The sequence below is a fragment of the Chanodichthys erythropterus genome, chromosome 17 (genome assembly GCF_024489055.1).
Source record: "Chanodichthys erythropterus isolate Z2021 chromosome 17, ASM2448905v1, whole genome shotgun sequence".
Lineage (NCBI taxonomy): Eukaryota > Metazoa > Chordata > Actinopteri > Cypriniformes > Xenocyprididae > Chanodichthys > Chanodichthys erythropterus.
In genome coordinates, this window is record NC_090237.1 from 32,206,346 (window position 1) to 32,229,658 (window position 23,313).

The window sequence follows — 23,313 nt, forward strand, 5'->3', positions numbered from 1 at the left end:
AGAGAAATACCAAGCGAGTGTCTCATAGCCAGCAAAAGCTATGAAAAGAGCAAGTAAGATGCAGCCTGCAGAAATGGCATGCATGGTTGTTGTTCTCACAGGAATTACCTACTGTAGCCAAAGCACAATAAATTCAGTTTGTCATTTCCAAAGCCCATATTTACAAAATATAGATTCTAGGAATCAATACTCTGGTCTCATGAGACCAAATCAATCATTTTGGATCTAACAGCATCCAAAATGTTCTGGTGTTGCTAGAGGAGGAGTACAGTGAGAAGTGCCTGGTTCCCACAGTAAAGTTCAGTGGTAGTAAAGCTCTTATATAGGGATGTATGAGTGCTGACGGTGTGAGGGAGTTGTGCTTTATCAATGCTGTCATGAATTCCCACACCACTGTGTAATTTAATACACAAACTTGAAACAGAAGATGTTACCCTTTCCTCATTCCCTGCATTGTTGGGCATTTTTTCAACATGACAAGTCAAGTCACCTTTATTTATATAGCGCTTTTTACAATGCAGATTGTGTCAAAGCAGCTTTACATTGATAACTGGTACATAATTTGGCTGCACAGCAGCTCTTAAATAATAGTGTCAATGCAGGCAGATCAGAAATCCTGTTGAATAAATGTCAAGAATAGTATTGAATATCAAATGTCAAGTGTCCCCAACTAAGCATCCAAAGGCGACAGCGGCAAGGAACCCAAACTCCATCAGGTGGCAAACAAGTGGCAAATAGGTGTTAAAATGGAGAAAAAAAAACCTTGGGAGAAACCAGGCTTAGTCGGATGGCCAGTTCTCCTCTGGCAAACAGTGCTTTGTTACAATCAGGTTGCTATCATAAGTCTGATTGGATCGCAACAATCAAAGTATTTATTTCAGTTCCATCCAGTTGAGGATCGTATTCATCACGCCGGTATGGATGGTTGTTGAGGAGCTGCACCACTGGTTGTCGTGTTGATGAGGCCTTCACAGTGGATAATCTAGTTGACTAAATCTCTGCTGATACTTCAGGACTGCGTTGTGGTTGTGTCATGGCACCAGTCCTTGGTCTCAGCTGGATACGGCCCAGATCCGGTTGACTACGGTAAACCTCGGGATAAACAGAAAGACTAATATTAGCGTAGATGCCATTCTTTTTCTGATGTAACGAGTACATCTGGTGTTATAGGAAGTGTTCCCGGTTCCGGCTGACCTAATTTATGCAGCCTAATAATCCTTTAATGGATTTGAAAATATAAATTGATAATGGTTTATGTGTATGCCAGGTTAAAGAGATGTTTTTAGTCTAGATTTAAACTGACAGAGTGTGTCTGCTTCCCGAACAATGTTAGGAAGATTGTTCCAGAGTTTAGGTGCCAAATAGGAGAAGGATCTACCGCCTGCAGTTGATTTTGATATTCTAGGTATTATCAGCTGGCCTGAATTCTGAGATCGCAATAAACGTGAAGGACTATAATGTATTAAGAGCTCGCTTAGGTACTGGGGAGCTAAACCATTTAGTGCTTTATTAGTAAGTAGCAAGATTTTAAAATCTATACGATGTTTAACAGGAAGCCAATGCAGTGATGACAGAACTGGGCAAATATGGTCATACTTCCTAGTTCTAGTAAGAACTCTAGCTGCTGCTTTTTGTACGAGCTGTAGTTTATTTATCAAGCGGGAGGAACAACCACCCATTAAAGCGTTACAGTAATCTAACCTTGAGGTCATGAACGCATGAAATAACTGTTCTGCATTCTTCATTAAGAGCATATGTCGTAGTTTAGATATATTTTTAAGATGGAAAAAGCGGTTTTACAGATGCTAGTAACATGGCCTTCAAACGAAAGATTGGTATCAAAGAGCACACCCAGGTTCCTAACTGACGACGAAGAATTAACAGAGCAGCCATCAAGTGTTAGACAATATTCTAGGTTATTACGTGAAGAAGTTTTCGGTCCAAAAATTTGAATCGCTGTTTTTCCTGAATTTAGTAGTAGGAAATTACTGTTTTTTTATATCAGCTATACATTCTGTTAATTTAGCGAATTGGTGATTTTCGTCAGGGCGCAAAGAATGAGGACGAGGATATGCATTCTCCCAAGCTGAAAAACCTTTTGTATTGCACTTAATCTTAACACTCTTGAGCGCCTGTAGAGACGAGTTGAGCAACATTCCCCATTAAAGATCAGGGCATTTAAGGAGCTCATCATCCAGGAGTTAAACAGGAGAGAGGCGACAATTTGTCATGAACTTGTACACTCCGTGCCAAGAAGGGTCAGAGCAGTATATTAAAAATTATGGAGGGCATACTAAGTGCTAGAATATTATTCATTTGTTGAATTAAATCAAGGGTGTACTCATTTCTGCAATCCTTAATTTAAACAAAATTGGATAATTTACTTATTTTACGGCTATTAATGGCATATATTTCTCAGTTTTTATTATGTATATGTTTAATGGATTTTAGTTTTGCCATCTTTCCACGAATTGTATTAATGATCATAAAGAAAATACATCTTTTGTATTTGTTCAGAGGGGGTGTACTCATTTATGCTGTGCACTGTATATATCATTTAAAATGTGTGTGTGTATATATATATATATACATTTGTATACAATTTCTATTTATTTTGAGATATAGTTTTTTTTTTACATGTAAACAATAAATATATATATATAGATATATATATATATATATATATATATATATATAATATACATTTGTATACAATTTCTATTTATTTTGATATTATAGTTTTTTTTACATGTAAACAATAAATATATATATATACGATATTTTCAAACATGTTTTTGTGTAATTTTACTGATTAATAAAAAAAAATTTAAATTATACAAAAATAAAAATATATAATTTTATATATAAGCTAGTACTTGAACATATATCAATGGAATCAATATATATAATATACATTTGTATACAATTTCTATTTATTTTGAGATATAGTTTTTTTTTTACATGTAAACAATAAATATATATATATATATATATATATATATATAAGATATTTTCAAACATGTTTTTGTGTAATTTTACTGATTAATAAAAAAAAAATTTAAATTATACAAAAATAAAAATATATATTTTTATATATAAGCTAGTACTTGAACATATATCAATGGAATTTATACACAGTTGTTCACTGTAGTAATCAGTTTTGGTCCAGAGTTAGTGCAGAGTTTTAATTCACAGATTTACATGTATTTATATATATATATATATAAGGCTTGTGTGTAAGTCTATGGGTTATTTTGCCCATTTACCTGCAAACAGCACTAAACATATGTGTTGTTTACTATGTGAATTCTTATGCAAGATTATTATTTATTAATTTTAGAGCTCTGTTGCGGTCATGCAGCAATGAATCATATCAAGTGAGACCAAAAGAAATTGGTCCAAGTTCATATTTAGACGTGCTTGCTGGTCGTTATAGAAACCGTTGATCAGATGGTACAGCGAGCATGTGAGTCAGTGATGTGACTGCTCAAATCTCATCTGCTGTCACGATATGAGAAGAGAACGCTGCTGATTGCATAATTGCCATCACGACTCATATAATTACTTGCCATTTTAACAGATGCTTTTTTTGTGTAAATCAAATTACAGTAAACCGACTGCAAGCACAAGGAGCATCTAGGGTCTGGAAACCATTACTGAGAATGCAAAACCAATAGTTGCTCAAAAGACTAGTGCTGATTTTGTTGGAAGACTGCCTTTTCTGCACTGATATTGTGTTAAGATCTGCATAATGAATTTAAAATAGGTTACATAGTGTATTGCACTTTTATTGGCTGCTGAAATTAAAATAAAATGAATCCTGAAATTTCATTTTGGATCTGTTTAACTTACTGATCTGTACAGCAAAACGGGCAAATCAACCGTTAATTCCAACCTCTCACTTTCTTCTAGTGTGAAGAACATTTTAATAATCAGAATAACCATTTTAACAGATAGCTCTGGTTTTGGACAAAATACAAAATATATATACACTACCGCTCAAAAGTTTGGGATCGGTACGTTTTTTTAAAGTTTTTGAAAGAAGTCCCTTCTGCTCACCAAGGCTGCATTTATTTAATTAAAGTAAAATACATATATTTATTACAGTAAAAACCGTAATATTGTGAAATATTATTACAATTTAAAACAACTTTTTTCTATTTTAATATATTTTACAAAGTAATTTATTCCTGTGATGGCAAAGCTGAATTATCAGCATCATTACTCCAGTCTTCAGTGTCACATGATCCTTCAGAAATCATTCTAATATGCTGATCTGCTGCTGAAAACAGTTGATGAATAGAAAGTTCAAAAGAACAGCATTTATCTGAAATACAAAGCTTTTGTAACATTATACACTACCGTTCAGAAGTTTGGGGTCAGTAAGATTTTATTTTATTTTATTGTTTTTTTTTTGTTTTGTTTTTTTGTTTTTTTTTAAAGAAATTAATACTTATTCAGCAAGGATGCATTAAATTGATCAAAAGTGACAGTAATGTTACAAAAAAATACATTTCAAATAAATGCCGTTCTTTTGAACTTTCTATTCATCAAAGAATCCTGAAAAAAATGGTACACAATAAATGTTTCTTGAGCAGCAAATCATCATATTAGAATGATTTCTGAAGGATCATGTGACACTGAAGACTGGAGTAATGATGCTGAAAATTCAGCTTTGCCAACACAAGAATAAATTACATTAAAAAATACAAATAGAAAACAGTTATTTTAAATTGTAATAATATTTCATAATATTACTGTTCTTAATGTATATTTAATTAGAGAACCCGATCCCAAACTTTTAAACAATATATATATACATATATATATATATATATATATATATATATATATATATATGTATACATATATATATATATATATATATATATATATATATATATATATATATAATATTTAGGTCACAACTTTAACACTTTTAATCCATTCAAGACCAGAACTATCTGTTATACAAGTAATTCTTTAGTTGTTTTTTTTTGTTTGTTTTGTAATTTTTTTTTTTTAATTTTGATTTGCTAAGTGACTAAACCTCAATAGAGTATGAGCAGAATGCATAAAAATGTACAAATGAGATTGTACAAACTTATATGAATTCACCACCAATTCGTCAAAACGTGAAATAGTTGCGAAATGCCATTCCTCATTTTATATAATAGAAATGATTACTCAGACTTTTGATTATTAAGAATTCAGATCCTATGACACGGTGTGATGACATTAAAAGCTGGGGAATCACAACCGCCATTTCACAACTCATGAAACTACTCGAATGAGTGGCAAAACACGTATAGTTGGCTAGAATAACTGTACTAAACATTACTAACAGTTCATTTAACCTCAATAAAGTGGAATTTTTAGAATTATTGATTGGACTGTGAAAAGTACGTGTTCAGTACAAACATGCAATCAAAATAGAATAACCATAATACCAATCAGAATGTGTTGTTCGCCAATATAACTTTGGCTGAAACCAAGCAATGAAGTCAATGACAGGAGCAGCCAGCACTCTATTTACTGTCACCCAGCAAGCCCTCCAGCTGTTTGCTTAACCTGATCACATGCAGATCTGCCCATGTCAGGATCATTTCTCACATACATCCCCAGAGATACGAGGTATCCTGCTCAGACTTGCCGTTCTGAATCTAATCCAAATCCCACTGGTATCAAACAAGCCTGTTGTCATATAGTAGCATATAAATTTATCACAGAAGTCAAGTCAATTACCAGAGCCATGAGGCTGAATCAGACCTGTTTATATGGATTACTGTAACATAAAATGGATGAGGTGTATGGAGTGATGGAGGTTTCCACACTACAGTTTTAGGTGGAGATGTTTAACATGGATTAAAATGAGTAACATCTTTATTTTGATTGCAAAACAATAAATTGATAAATGATGTGTGTGTATATACAGTGTGTGTGTGTGTATATATATATATATATATATAATAACTATAACTGTGTGTCGTGGCGTGTCGAATCAGCTGTTCAGAGCACCAAAGTCACATGATTTCTGCAGTTTGGCTGTTTGACACGATCTGAATCATTATTCGATACGTTGATTCATAATGCTCCGAAGCAATAAGTCGTTATTTTGTTTTTTTTTTGTCGCACCAAAAATATTCTTTTATAATACTAATATTGAACCACTGTACTCACATGAACTGATTTAAATATGTTTTTAGTACATTAATGGATCTTGGGAGAGGAAATGTCATTGCTGGCTATGGAGGCCTCACTGAGCCATCGGATTTCAACTAAAATATCTTAATTTGTGTTCCGAAGATTAACAAAGGTTTTACGGGTGTGGAACGGCATGAGGGTGAGTAATAAATGAAAGAATTTTCATTTTTTGGTGAACTAACCCTTTAAACAAAGTCTGTATATAAAACGATTTTTTTTTTTTTAAATCAAAAGGGGGGTTATGTAGGGTTGTGTTTAGGAGTAGGGTTAGGGGACAGACGGACAAAATGTAGACGTCCGTCCATCCGTCTACATTTTGTAGATCGTTCGATCAATCTGTGTCGCCCCACACAGCCCAGCTAATCAGGATGAGGTGTAAGAAAAAGCCCTGACCTGTCTATTCTCTGCTCCAGACCTGAGGCCCTACTTAAAAGTCTCCTAGTATGAGCCTAATGAGGGGTTTGTATTTCAGCTCAAGGGCTCAAAGCTCTGGAGACCTGATCACAACTCTCTTACTGTGGCCTGGATTCAACAAGCCAAAGGCAGGCCGTATTAATTAAAGCAGACAGATTCTCCTGGGATCCAGGAGCGTGAGAGAGAGACAGTATGTGTGTGGAAAGGAAAATGCAGACACCTGTTGTCAGAGGCTGTCAGATCTTAAAATATAGTCCACTCAGTGCATTATGAGTTACGCAATTCATTACAGGACATTCTGTGCAATCGTATTTCTTGTTATGTTACAGTAATTTTAAGTCAGGTTATGTAAGAATTTAGTACTTTTGTAATGGTGGATGTAATATTGTTGATTCGCTCAGCTTGTATGCTAATGAAACTCAGGACTATTGATGGGGGCACAACTGATCCCCCAGGCCCTGTGATGGAGTACACAAGGAGCACAAAAGCTACTTAAACTGCAGCTAAGCTCATAATAATTTAAAGCAGTTAATCTGCAGTCAAGCTACTGTACATGAAAAAAAGTAGTTAGCTAAAAGCTACTAACAAAAACTAACTGCATTGATGCTAAAATACTAATTAATTTATTTAAAACAGAAGACATAAAAAGCCACAGAGGGAATAAGTGAATACTTATTTATTTGTTTGTTTGTTTGTTTGTGTGTGTGCTTAAAACAGAAGACATAAAGTCACACAGGGATTAAGTATGTACAAACCCGATTCCAAAAAAGTTGGGACACTGTACAAATTGTGAAAATAAACAGAATGCAATAATGTGGGAGTTTCAAATTTCAATATTTTATTCAGAATACAACATAGATGACATATCAAATGTTTAAACTGAGAAAATGTATCATTTTAAGGGGAAAATATGTTGATTTTAAATATCATGGTGTAACGTCTGGACCAATCAGCCACACAATTATTCATTGTATTTAATGAATTACCCATAAACTCACTCTCCCTATCAAAATTCTCTAAACTCATCCCCCTAAAACTGTAACCAGCATCCCAATGTTGCTAGCACACAGGCCAACCTAGGTGTCCTGTTACAGTTATATGGTACTTTTATGATCCAGAAGAATTCTGGAGAGACTAGTGACTCATTCTTCCTGAGAAGGACAAATAAACTCTCTTAATCCTATGTATTCTCTATATAACCACTTGGGAAATGTATAAACATGTATCCAAGTTTCCCATCTCATGACTTTCCTTTTATAGGCTTTATTCTATGTATTAATTCTCTCTTTTGAACTATTTTGGTATTAATGTTCCATAGTTGCAAATGTATAGTTAACTGAGATCACATTGGCAGCATGCTTGGTATCTACGGACTCCAACTTTCATTTCCTATTTGGTAATTTATGTCACATGTTACTAACTCTGTGACACATTAGTATTATAAGAATCTAGAAGGTTATTCTCTCATTCATCCAATCCAGTGTCTTATGCTAATATCTTGCTACAGAACAAAGACTCGTAAAACTTCCCTCTGAAAGGGGAACTCCTTATTGGCTCAGACACCTCAAGAGGGTGTGACATCTTCACCCCTTATATTCACTGATCACAAGGAACCCCCTCTCTTCCTGCTCTTCCTCCTCTTCTTCTCTTTTACTGATGAATGCTGACGTCAAGATGATGCTTTAAGAAGCTAGAAGCTTCTAAGGAACCCCAAGCTTGTGCCAGGCCTCGGCCTAGACCTTCCATTCACCAAAGATCCTCTGAATCCAGCCGGTTCTCTTTCGTCAAGAAAATATCAGCAAAGATTCAACGGGAGCCTCCACAAATTGCATCAGGACAGTTTTAATTCAACTTGGAGAGACATGCAAGTATCAAACTTAGTCTCATTATCGGATACATTGAGTATCCTTACCCCTTTAAAGAAGGGCCTGTTAAAACTAAACTGATGGTTTGCTCAAGGCTGTTGATCTGCTGAATGTCCAACAATGCTGTAACTTCTTGCTTCCTGTACTCTGCTTTCTCTCTCTCTCTTGGTAAACTGTATGCATGTATGTGTGTGAATGTTAGAGTAGTTTAAGTGTTTAGTCTAGTTAATAAAGTCTTGTTCATGTCACACGTAAGGTTGTCCGTGTTTTGCGCTCATGTACGGGAGTCCCTATTCATGTCGGTCCTGACTACAGACTTTTAGTAGAATAAGATTGTTATTTCCCATAACCTGGAAATGAACATTTCTTAGTTAATAAACAATTAACACTGTGTGTTCATTGAACAACAGGTTAATTGATTGTAATATTAATTTTATTACATTAAGTTAATTTTATTGACTGATTAAAATATTAATAATTAATTATAACTAGTTATGATTAATTATTCATATTTATTTTGAGCTAATTTGCTACAAATGGTGGAGAATGCGGGCATGAATAAACAAAGGTTATGAGCTTAAACCACTGTCAATTTAAAAGTGTGCATTTGATAATTCCAGTCAGAATATGTCAGACGATGCGCATTTTGGTCACTAATTGCTGGCTTGTTAGATGCTGATAAAGTGATGGCTTGAATTGACATCTCTACTGTAACTGAAAGAGTCTACTCTTGACACATTTTAGCATATGTTCAAATGGTATCAGTGTAAAGTTAATCTGATTTTAGCGAAGAAATCCTAATCTCAGTATTAGAGCGTAAGCCTGTGTTGACGAAGGAATCTCAGCTCAGCGGCATGTAAACTGTACCAGAATTGATTATTCTGCTTTGGTTGGAGAAATACCAATTGCAGTATTGCTTAACCTGTTTCTGATGAATGAATCTCAGTACAGTGTTATATAAATGTAGATTTGGGTAATGCTCCACTGTTATAGTTAAGATTGATGTCATTCATCTAAACTTTGCCTGCACCTACAAGCATAGCTACCTTTTGACCAAAACTGTGTTTCACTCGCTGAAAGGAACATCAGTATTCATGCACAAGACGGACTTAACTATATATGCTTAAACAAGCTTTGACTTACAGCAAACTGTGTAATTACCCTTTAAACAAGTACAAGACGTTGTTTAAAGTAGAGAGAAGAGTTTACATGAGTAAAATTTGCAAATGCCAAAACATATTTGCATTTTACTGAATGTAATATCAAGTTTTTGAAAATCTGAAAGTATAAGCGTCACATTTTAACTCTATACGTAACTTGTTTGAAATGAGCAGACAGTCTCAATAAACTGTTTGAATTGCCCAAATGTGCATTGGTTCCCATGACAACGACTTGTCACAGGAAGTGCTAACTCATCACCCTGTGATGCCATATTGTAAACAAACCAGGCTAGGTGGCTAAGCTAACCTCACCCTAGCAGCCCTGCACCTCAGGCTAAGCTAACTAATAGCTTCTACAGTTAGTGGTTAGCATCATTTACGTGAAGCCTTTAACTATAGCTTGTGTGTATGCAGTGTGAACTGATCTAAACCAATTTCCCTTAACCACATTCCTGGTTTTCTGATTTCTTTCTTTCCTTACCTTTAATTCTTCTCAGCTAATTTCACCTGCACTTAGGTGCATTTCTCCCTGAACACTGTTCAGCTAAATCTGCAGTTACTAGGGTGATTAAATCTAAATTTAATTACATGTAAACTGTTTAACTAAAGAAGAATTCTAGGATTTATTGAGATATTTCAATAACACGTTGACTAAACTTCTGGGAGGGACACACACATGGTGTGGTCCTGAACACGCTGCAGCTGTGACCAACTATAGAGTGATTTCCAAAGCTAATCTAATTGTTAATCACTAGTGCTATTGACTATTCCCAATACCAGGTCATTCTGCTGTTTTAATCACTTCTTTAAATATTTTATTGATTTTAATTATAATAGCAGTCAGCTATTTGTTTTTACTAGTATTTCTTTCATCTATGTGATTTATTTACATTTTCCTGTTTAGTCTTGTGTGGTTTAATTTCCCAATATAACCACAAGCAACTAGACATACTCTCCTTCTTGATTTTGTTTATTTACAACAGTTGCTTCAATTTTATGAGCCAGTTACAAAGGAATCCGAATGATTGCTATGGCATAATTTTGAGCACCACTAATAAGCACAATCTAATAGGAAACTCTCCTCTTCCTCTCTCTTTCTCTTTTCCATTTGTTCGGAGGTCAAGCCTGTTGTGAGCCATCAGTAAGAAATACTAAGAAATAATCTGACCACAAGAACCATCTTAAGTCATTTATTAAAGCTAGCTGTATTTTATACACCTGGCTGCTCACTGTGCCTTTAGCCCTAAATTCTGTTTGATCTTGCAGTAGTCTCTTGCCCTTACTCTCACCACAAGCGTGCCTAAATGTTGCAGATGCTCAGCCTAACTGCCCAGATGGCAGACCAAAAGGACTGGCTATGTGTCGTGAGGAACACCCTCCTAACCAGTGCTGCTGAGCAATTACGGCACCAGAGCCAAAAGCAACTGGACAAAGGTGGAAGAGAAGTAAAGGCAGATGACTCAAACCAGAGGTGTGATCACAATGATCTGACTGAAGTCAACTTTTTCTTGGCCCACATCCTCGCTGTTTTGAAACAGGAGGTGGACAACCTCAAACTCCAGATCACAGAGACTCACAAGGAGCTGATGCATGCTAAAAGCCACATAGACCAGCTAGAGATGGAGGCTCGGGACAGACACAAGGACCTGACAGAATAGAGACACAGAAGAAAAGAGAACTGAGACTCTCTTACCTGCAGCAAACAGAACCACTGCAGGAGAAACGTCTCACTTCACCGCATGGAGTCAGCAGAAGAACCTCCCCCAGCCAAGCACAGAGGTACAGAGGGGGAGGCCAAAGCCTTCTGCTTGACACCTTATCAGCCATTTTCCTGAAATCCTCTGCAGCTGCAGAGAGGAGAAGGATTAATTCAGACAGACCCAGGTACCAGACCTACCACAGGGAGAAGCCAGGGATGGGAGCATCCTCTCCCTGCAGACACAGCAGGATCTCCAACAGCAGGCAGCCCAAGGACGACTGGACACGCCTGCATCGGACCTGCAGGAGCTTCTAACGCTAGTAGGATAGCTCCTTGAACAGTTCTTACCTGAGGAGTACTCAGCAGTACAAGCTTCTGACCACTCACACAACACCAGCTCAGAGACCTGAGCTTGTCTACTGTCTACATCAACCGCAATGGAACGACCACCACTCCAGGAGACACATACAACCAGAGCCCATCACAGCCTTCCAGCCTTGTGTGCTAGTGGTGTGTCTGATCTTTCTACACCTTCAACGTCGCTCGCTGGTGTCCATAGAAAGAACAACAACGACCGAAAGGGGGGATGTAACGTCTGGACCAATCAGCCACACAATTATTCATTGTATTTAATGAATTACCCATAAACTCCACTCTCCCTATCAAAGTTCTCTAAACTCATCCCCCTAAAACTGTAACCAGCATCCCAATGTTGCTAGCACACAGGCCAACCTAGGTGTCCTGTTACAGTTATATGGTACTTTTATGATCCAGAAGAATTCTGGAGAGACTAGTGACTCATTCTTCCTGAGAAGGACAAATAAACTCTCTTAATCCTATGTATTCTCTATATAACCACTTGGGAAATGTATAAACATGTATCCAAGTTTCCCATCTCATGACTTTCCTTTTATAGGCTTTATTCTATGTATTAATTCTCTCTTTTGAACTATTTTGGTATTAATGTTCCATAGTTGCAAATGTATAGTTAACTGAGATCACATTGGCAGCATGCTTGGTATCTCTACGGACTCCAACTTTCATTTCCTATTTGGTAATTTATGTCACATGTTACTAACTCTGTGACACATTAGTATTATAAGAATCTAGAAGGTTATTCTCTCATTCATCCAATCCAGTGTCTTATGCTAATATCTTGCTACAGAACAAAGACTCGTAAAACTTCCCTCTGAAAGGGAACTCCTTATTGGCTCAGACACCTCAAGAGGGTGTGACATCTTCACCCCTTATATTCACTGATCACAAGGAACCCCCTCTCTTCCTGCTCTTCCTCCTCTTCTTCTCTTTTACTGATGAATGCTGACGTCAAGATGATGCTTTAAGAAGCTAGAAGCTTCTAAGGAACCCCAAGCTTGTGCCAGGCCTCGGCCTAGACCTTCCATTCACCAAAGATCCTCTGAATCCAGCCGGTTCTCTTTCGTCAAGAAAATATCAGCAAAGATTCAACGGGAGCCTCCACAAATTGCATCAGGACAGTTTTAATTCAACTTGGAGAGACATGCAAGTATCAAACTTAGTCTCATTATCGGATACATTGAGTATCCTTACCCCTTTTAAAGAAGGGCCTGTTAAAACTAAACTGATGGTTTGCTCAAGGCTGTTGATCTGCTGAATGTCCAACAATGCTGTAACTTCTTGCTTCCTGTACTCTGCTTTCTCTCTCTCTCTTGGTAAACTGTATGCATGTATGTGTGTGAATGTTAGAGTAGTTTAAGTGTTTAGTCTAGTTAATAAAGTCTTGTTCATGTCACACGTAAGGTTGTCCGTGTTTTGCGCTCATGTACGGGAGTCCCTATTCATGTCGGTCCTGACTACAGACTTTTAGTAGAATAAGATTGTTATTTCCCATAACCTGGAAATGAACATTTCTTAGTTAATAAACAATTAACACTGTGTGTTCATTGAACAACAGGTTAATTGATTGTAATATTAATTTTATTACATTAAGTTAATTTTATTGACTGATTAAAATATTAATAATTAATTATAACTAGTTATGATTAATTATTCATATTTATTTTGAGCTAATTTGCTACAATGGCATCAACACATCTCAAAGTTGGGACAAGGCCATGTTTACCACTGTGTGGCATTCCTTCTTCTTTTTATAACAGTCTGCAAACGTCTGGGGACTGAGGAGACAAGTTGCTCAAGTTTAGGAATAGGAATGTTGTCCCATTCTTGTCTAATTCAGGCTTCTTGTTGCTCAACTGTCTTAGGTCTTCTTTGTCGCATCTACCTCTTTATGATGCGGCAAATGTTTTCTATGGGTGAAAGATCTGGACTGCAGGCTGGCCATTTCAGTACCCGGATCCTTCTTCTAAGCAGCCATGATGTTGTAATTGATGCAGTATGTGGTCTGGCATTGTCATGTTGGAAAATGCAAGGTCTTCCCTGAAAGAGACGACGTCTGGATGGGACCATATGTTGTTCTAGAACTTGGATATACCTTTCAGCATTGATGGTGCCTTTCCAGATGTGTAAGCTGCCCATGCCACACGTTCTCATGCAACCCCATACCATCAGAGATGAAGGCTTCTGAACTGAGCGCTGATAACAACTTGGGTTGTCCTTGTCGTCTTTAGTCCGAATGACATGGCATCCCAGTTTTCCAAAAAGAACTTCAAAATTTGATTCGTCTGACCACAGAACAGTTTTCCTCTTTGTCACAGTCTATTTTAAATGAGCCTTGGCCCAGAGAAAACAGCTGCGCTTCTGGATCATGTTTAGATATGGCTTCTTTTTTGACCTATAGAGTTTTAGCCGGCAACAGCTGATGGCACGGTGGATTGTGTTCACCGACAGTGTTTTCTGGAAGTATTCCTGAGCCCATGTTGTGATTTCCATTACAGTAGCATTCCTGTATGTGATGCAGTGCCGTCTAAGGGCCCGAAGATCACGGGCATCCAGTATGGTTTTCCGGCCTTGACCCTTACGCACAGATATTGTTCCAGATTCTCTGAATCTTTGGATGATATTATGCACTGTAGATGATGATAACTTCAAACTCTTTGCAATGTTTCATTTAGAAACTCCTTTCTGATATTGCTCCACTATTTTTCGCCGCAGCATTGGGGGAATTGGTGATCCTCTGCCCATATTGACTTCTGAGAGACACTGCCACTCTGAGAGGCTCTTTTTATACCCAATCATGTTCCCAATTGACCTAATAAGTTGCAAATTGGTCCTCCAGCTGTTCCTTATATGTACATTTAACTTTTCCGGCCTCTTATTGCTACCTGTCCTAACTTTTTTGGAATCGGGTTTGTATATTTATTTATTTATTTATTTGTTTGTTTGTTTATAACAGAATGCATAAAAGAATATTTTAATCATTTTTATTTTTGTATTTTTTTTTTACAGATTCATTCGATTCATTCACTGATTCATTAAAATGAATCAGACTTCCCAACATACAGTATGTTGAGAGTTGAAGTGAATCCTTAAAAGTGAATCTTTGTCTGTTTGTTTGTGTGTTGGTTGGTTTTTTTAAAACAGAATAAATAGCCACTCAGGGATTAAGTTGGTTTGTTTGTTTTTTCATAAATAAAAGCCCACACAGGGAATAAGTACATATTTATTCATTCATTCATGCAAAATAGAAAACATAAAAAGCCACGCAGAGAATAAGTGAACATTTATTTATTTGTTTGTTTGCTTAAAACAGAAGACATGAAAAGCCACACAGGGATTTATGTATGTACAGTATGTATGTATTTAAAACAGAATACATAAAAGCCCACACAGGGAATAAGTTAATAATTTTTATTTATTTTACAGATTCATTCATATGATTCATTCAAAAGAACTGATTCACTTAAAGGGTTAGTTCACCCAAAAATGAAAATTCTGTCATTAATTACTTACCCTCATGTCGATCGACACATGTAACACCTTCGTTTATCTTTGGAACACAAATTAAGATATTTCTGTTGAAATCTGAAAGAAAAGGTCTCCATAGCCAGCAATGTCATTTCCTCTCTCAAGACCCATAAAAGGTACTAAAGACGTTGTTACAAAGTCCATCTCACTACAGTGGTTCTACAATCTTTTTATGAAGCGACGAGAATAGTTTTTGTGCGAAAAAAAAAAAACAAAAAAAAACGAAATAATGACTTATATAGTGATGGGCCGATTTCAAAACACTGCTTCCTGAAGCTTCAAACCGTAATGAATCAGTGTATCGATTCATGATTCAGATCGCCAAAGTCACGTGTTTTCAGCAGTTTGGGCGGTTTGACACGCGATTCAAATCATGAATCGGATTTCAACAGAAATATCTTAATTTGTGTTCCGAAGATGAACGAAGGTCTTACGGGTGTCGAACGACATGAGGGTAAGTAATTAATGACAGAATTTTCATTTTTGGGTGAACTAACCCTCTAAACGAATTAGACTTCCCAACATACAGAATGAGAGAGGCATTTTTATTGCAATCAAACAAGCAAGTTTGATTATGCTAGTTTGGTTATTGCTTTACTCACTTGAGTGTTGGTGTGTGTCCACAATACATGACAGAAAATGACATGTTTCTAAATTAATTGTAATGACATTCTTGCAAGTTACTACTCCCCGACTCTGCACAAAGTCTACTCACAAAAAAAGTGTAAATGTGACATAATGGTGTACATATAAAGAATTTAATATTTTAACCATTCATTAAACTTGATACACATTTTGTTGATAAATTTGATATAATCAGCCTGGCAATCCCCTCAGTGACGCATACTAAGCTAGACACATATATGCACTGTAAAAAATAAATGTGTAAATATTTTAAAAACACAATGTAAAAAAAATGTAAATAGGTTAACAGTAAGTTACAGTAAAACTGTAAAAGCTCTTACCAGACATTTTGTAATTTTCACAGTAAAATGCTGTAAATTTACAATTTATTACAAATTACAATTTTTAGAAGTAAAAAAGAACAAATCAATGTATAATTTACAGTCAAAAACTGTAAACTGATATTCCCACAATTCCCTGTGTGACACGCCACATTTGAAAGTATTTTGTTTAAAAAAATCATGTTTCTTTATAGTATTTATCACTTATGTACATTAGGGTTTTATGTTACATCTTCTGTTGTTTAATGAATGTTTATTGCATTATGTAAGTGTTATGGGTTACCATGATGGTGTTTTGCGTTTGCGTGAATGACTCTTTGCACCTTCTTTATATTAGTATATACTTCAGCTCGTAGAAAAGCTATTTGTGATGAACTCTGATTCTTCATGTGGCTTTCTCTTTTACCACCTGCATTATTATGGTGGTTGTCAGTATATGTTGAAGGTACAAAACAGATTTTAGTAGTAATGTGCAATGTTGAATTTACTGGTTTACATTAAAATTTTATTGTTTGTAAATTACAGTTTTATACTGTAAAATTTAAAGTTTGCTCTGTAAATGTGTTTACAGTTTTTCTGTATTTTTTTTTACAAAATTATTCTTTCAACCACAGCTGCCAAAATTTTGTAAAAACTACGGAATATATTTTACAATGTATGGCCTTTTTATCAGTGTAACCAAACGTTGTCTCTGGCCTGTAAATTCAAGTCTCGACTCTCATGCAACTACATCCCGTTCCCTTGGTTCAGCCCTGTAGGTCTTTTAACTGTGTGAGTGTGTGTCCGTGGCTACAGGTTGTGTTGTAATGTCTCTCTAACCAGGCGCTGATGGATTGGTTTGGAAAAGCTCCTGGTAGAGGAGGAAAGCACATGTGCCGTACGGCGTAGCAGGTGGCAAGCGCTGACTTGACAGCAATTAGATGTACAAATCTTTGATTAGGCTCATGGGAGCGGGAGTCATTAGTGTGGCTGAGTGCTTCTCTCTCTCTCTCTCTCTCTCTCTCTCTCTCTCTCTCTCTCTCTCTTTGTCTTTCACCTTCATGTTTCATTGACATTTTAACTGTCATCAAATGAAAAGTCCTTAGCTAAACTTTTGTGTGTGTGTTGATTTTTGTATTAATAGAATATTATAATGCATGTATTATTAAATAATATTATTATATATGATAACATATTCTTACATATACATTTTATTAAACATCTAATATTATTTTTATTCATTTGAAATTGTTACTTTATTGTTTGCAACTTTCTTATTTACCTGTTTGTTTTAACTCTGTAGTTTCCTATTAGGTTCAAATGTAACTAAGAATAATTTCAATAACTTGAAACTTTTTCTTTTTGTCTTTTTTCTTTTTTTTTGAAATGCATACATTGTTTTATATCTGTTAAATAACGTGCTCACTGAGCTGGGAATAATTTATGTGAAGAAGTATAAATTTACATATTTTTTTTAAGAAGCTCGTCATTTGGTGTTAGTGTTGTAAATTTAATGCTTGACACAAGAAAGAATTTATTTGCACTTATAAAGTAGATAGAGGGTGTAATAATGCATAATGACCACCTTGAAGATGTAGCCTGTTTTGGGGAGAGTTGAATTTTGCACTAAATAACTGTCATTAACTTCAAGATAACGGTTTGTTGTAACATTAATGGCAGTTTGTTCAGCATTTAAGTGCTTTGAAAATGTCACTGTATTTCACAAGGGCAGTTTATCAGAGAAATGCTCAGCACTAACCAAAAGTATTTGTATTGGTCATGCCTTATATACAGAAAACTGGTCTTTTAATGTCCTTTTTATGCATCAAAAGTAGGAACTTCAAAAGCGCAATAAATACATTTAGTCAAATTAAATGAGCTTTAAATAACTGAAATGAAACATTTCTTTGGTCTTGATTAACTGTTAATTAAATTCTATCATTACGACATTCTAGTATATTTAAAGTTTATTGTTACAGACAGAAAAAACAAAGCGGTGACAATAAACACATTTATAATGTTACAAAAGATTTCTATTTCAAATAAATGCTGTTCTTTTGAACTTTCTTTTCATCAAAAAATAGTTTCCACAAAAATATGAAGCAGCACAACTATTTTCGACATTGATAATAATCAGAAATGTTTCCTGAGCAACAAATCATCATAAAAGAATGATTTCTGAAGGATCATGTGACACTGAAAACTGGGGTAATGATGCTGAAAATTCAGCTTTGGATCACAGGGATAAATTATGTTTTAAAATATATTACCGTAGAAAACAAAATTGTAATAATATTTCACAATATTACTGTTTCTACTATGTCTTTGATCAAATAAATGCAGCTTTGGTGAACAGAAGAGGCTTCTTTCACAAACTACCAATGCCAAACCTTTAAACAGTGTATGCTACTTTTTTTGAGCATTATTTTACATGAAAATCTGCGCCTTCTTTAGTAATCACATACAGTTTAAGATTTTGTGGCCATCAGCTGATTGGGTGCTAGAACAATGAAGACAGCATAGATAATTGGCACTATACTGAGTATTGTATAATGTAATTAGTAATGCACAATTGGTGTATTTACTGGTACCCATTGCATTTTTGAAAACTAAAAAATGAAAATATGATTAAAATGATTACAAATGGCATAACCCAAAATAGTAAGGTTGATTATATCTTTAGAATCAACATATTAGACTTGACTAAAACCTATTCATTTAGAAGTTTCTACACAAAGCACATTTTAAATTCTTAATACAGTGTGCTTTCTTTAGTAATGCTCAACATAACGAGTCCCCTTTGACAGTCCATCACCTCCAAACTTCAGCGTCTCCCTCGTTTGCTAATTAGAGCTGCAGGTCTTTCCCGCTTCACACTTTCCCAGGTGTGGGGTTCACTGTGGACGCCTCTCACCACGGAAACCAGGCTTGGATTGCCCAGAGGCCATTCACCTCTTATTACTCATCCCTCAGCATTCCTCCAACAATACACGACTGCATTTAATAATGCACTGCCAGTAAATACAAGATACTCCAGTTACCACACTTCAATTTACGATAACATGCTTTCAGTTTCAAATGTCTAACTCGCTGTCTGATATGTATGATTGTCTGTGGAGCGGTTAGATAGGATAATCCGACGCTCTTGGCTGTGGATCTCGGAGGAGGGCCGTCATATGAGCTTTGCTCTGGGTGTCTTGGGAATATATCACTATAGTGTTAAGATGGTATTCCCACCCCATTCATTCTTGAATATGTCTTAACCAGCCCTCTCTGGACCGTAAAGGAAAATGTGCTTTCACTGTTTGAAGTATAATTGTACTTTTGAGTCACAGAACGTGGTTAATATGGTTACATTCTTTAAAGGTGCCCTAGAATTAAAAATTGAATTTATCTTGGCATAGTTAAATGAGTTCAGTACATGGAAATGACATACAGTGAGTATCAAACTCCATTGTTTCCTCCTTCTTATGTAAATCTCATTTGTTTAAAAGACCTCTGAAGAACAGGCAAATCTCAACATAACACCTACTGTTACGTAACAGTCGGGATCATTAATATGTACGCCCCCAATATTTGCATGTGCCAGCCCATGTTCAATGCGTTACACAAGGGCAGCCAGTATTAACGTCTGGATCGGGTGTGTCTCATACGTTCTGAAAAGTTGAGTCACGGGCTCTTTGATTGCCCCCTGGAGGCTGGATGCAGTACAGGTCATAAACCCCGCCCTCTCAATACAGTCGAATGAGACTTCAGTGAAAACTTAAAAATAAATTCTGCTTCAAATAAAACTTTCTGAAAGATGGTTTTGGTCATTTAAGGTAGTTGTTATCACACTGATACAGCTATGGAAAAAATTAAGAGACCACTTAACATTGATTTCTGAACTTGGAGTGGTCTCTTAATTGTTTCCATAGCTGTATATATTCAATTCGTTTTTGTGATGATTTAGATTTTAGCTAGCAATTTGATGCTATAAAAATGGGGCGTGTCGTCATGATTCGAAGTTGATTGACAGCTTGTCTGAGGACTGTCGGAGCTTCGAGGGGAGATTGAAGATGTATTAACTAACTGTTAATTTTCGATTTCTTTGTTATTTAACACCAACAAAATGAGTTGTTCAGCAGTAAACTGTACTTACTGACCTACAGGATCTGACGGATCACTGAACTTTTTTTCTGTAACATCAAATGTGGGCGTTATAAGCTAATTAATAAATGTTATTAGTTAAGATAACACACCTAATGTTAACCATGTCAGGAAAAAGCAGGTGATCGTTATCTGGCAGTTACTTATTATTTTTATGGGTATAAAATAATAATTAGCAGGACAAAACTAATGATAGCTTACTCTAATTACAGCAATCGATCTCCTGTAACGTTAGTTGAACTTGATTTAAAATGGCAGGACCGTTTCTGACGATTTAGAGTTGTTTCTAGTGGCATATTATATTGATTTTATCTACTGAATTTGCTGTTTCAAAAATATTATTGCTCTAGAAACAGAATAGCCTATTATTTTATAGGTAGACTTTTAAATTGTGTATAATTTTAATAGTCTATTTAAAATACATGAATGATGACGCAGTCGTCTGGGCGGAAGTTTGATATCGCGACTCTGTCTCCGCCTCCGGCTCAACTGACGATTCCTTCTGCGCATGCCCAGGCTCCAAACTTTTTTTTTTTGACGTATTGTGTAACGTGTCAGCGCCCATTCATCAGCCCATTTTGGCTTCAGTTCAATACAATGGAAGGAAGCGCCGTCGCGTTTTTTTTACAGTCTATGGTCTGGATGTGCAGAGCTGAATCAACAGACTAGGTAAGCAAGCAAGGACAACAGCAAAAAATGGCAGATGGAGCAATAATAATTGACTGTGATATCATGATATTTTTATTTGTAAATTGTCTTTCTAAATGTTTCGTTAGCATGTTGCTAATGTACTATGTGGTTGAAGTTACCATTGTTTATTACTATATTCACGGAGACAAGAGCCATCGCTATTGTCACGATCACCGTCAGTTCCTGTCACTTCCTGGACTACATTCCCCATAATCCTCTCTGCCAATCACCTGCACTCACTCCACCAATCACTACACTAATCACCACACCCAGCTGCCATGCATTACCTGGACTATAAAGGACTCACACTCACACCACCAGTTGGCGAAGTCTTGATTACTCTGTGTGTCAATTCTAAGCGTTTCCCTGTGATTATCCTGTTTCCCGGTCTGTTCCTGTTCCTGCCTTTGACCCTTGCCTTGCCATCCTGTTCTGTGAATGATATCTGCCAGCCCTGATCTTCTGCCTGTATCTTGACCACGATTCTGCCTGTCCCTCGCTGTTCCTGTTTGCTCCTGATTGACCCTGCCTGTACGACCACTCTACTTTAATAAATGCTGCATTTGGATCTCTGCCTCAGTCCCGCTTCGTTACAGAAGACTTCGCCATACCCAGATCCAGCAGCTTCTGTGAGCGTTTCCAGTCTCAACATGGACCCCGCAATACGTCTCATCCGACTTAGTCAAGGTAACTGTACCCTGGAGGACCATATTCAGAAGTTTCTGGATATTGCTTACTATTCAGATTTGCCTGACTGTGTCTTGATAGACTTTTTTTGTGATGGCGTTAACCAGCCACTCCAAAATAAACTACGACAAGAAGGACCACGTTTATCACTCAGCGGTTTTATGGATTATGCGTTATTAACTGTGGGCTCTCCATTTACTGTGGGTGTTGCAGAGAAATACGACACCACGGTGAATTATGTAATGGCTGCCACACCAATGGACACTCACAAAATGGTGGCTACCATCACAACAACACCAAGTCAAAACATAGTTGATCTTCATGAGCCACGTCACGTCTCCGCTGATCGCCCAGAGCAACGTCACGCCTTCGCTGATCGCCCAGAGCAACGTCACGCCTTCGCTGATCGCCCAGAGCAACGTCACGCCTTCGCTGATCGCCCAGAGCAACGTCACGCCTTCGCTGATCGCCCAGAGCAACGTCACGCCTTCGCTGATCGCCCAGAGCAACGTCACGCCTTCGCTGATCGCCCAGAGCAACGTCACGCCTTCGCTGATCGCCCAGAGCAACGTCACGCCTTCGCTGATCGCCCAGAGCAACGTCACGTCGCCGCTGATCGCCCAGAGCAACGTCACGCCTTCGCTGATCGCCCAGAGCAACGTCACGCCTTCGCTGATCGCCCAGAGCAACGTCACGCCTTCGCTGATCGCCCAGAGCAACGTCACGCCTTCGCTGATCGCCCAGAGCAACGTCACGCCTTCGCTGATCGCCCAGAGCAACGTCACGTCGCCGCTGATCGCCCAGAGCAACGTCACGTCGCCGCTGATCGCCCAGAGCAACGTCACGTCGCCGCTGATCGCCCAGAGCAACGTCACGTCGCCGCTGATCGCCCAGAGCAACGTCACGTCGCCGCTGATCGCCCAGAGCAACGTCACGTCGCCGCTGATCGCCCAGAGCAACGTCACGTCGCCGCTGATCACCCAGAGTCACGTCACGTCTGTAGATCAGTCCGGGAGCGGAGAGGGTTGCGTTCCAGTGTGGCTGATCCTCCACTGACTACGGTCCGAGCAGCTGGCATCTCCAAGTCCTCGCCGGCCGCTTCGCTCTCAAGCCAGCCGGCCGCTTCGCTCTCAAGCCAGCCGGCCGCTTCGCTCTCAAGCCTGCCGGCCGCTTCGCTCTCAAGCCTGCCGGCCGCTTCGCTCTCAAGCCTGCCGGCCGCTTCGCTCTCAAGCCTGCCGGACGCTTCGCTCTCAAGCCTGCCGGACGCTTCGCTCTCAAGTTCGCCGGTTGCAACGCTCTCAAGTTCGCCGGTTGCAACGCTCTCAAGTTCGCCGGTTGCAACGCTCTCAAGTTCGCCGGTTGCAACGCTCTCAAGTTCGCCGGTTGCAACGCTCTCAAGTTCGCCGGTTGCAACGCTCTCAAGCGTCCCGGACGCGATGGACAAAGTGGCTGCCTTGCCAGTGCCCTCGGGCAAGATGGCCGCCCCTGCAATGAGTAAGGATGTAGGGGGCGTTCCCATAGACATATGATAAACACTAGACGCCCTATTGGCCGCTGGACCGTACGTCAACGGCGCCGCCATGTTGTGCGGGGCAACG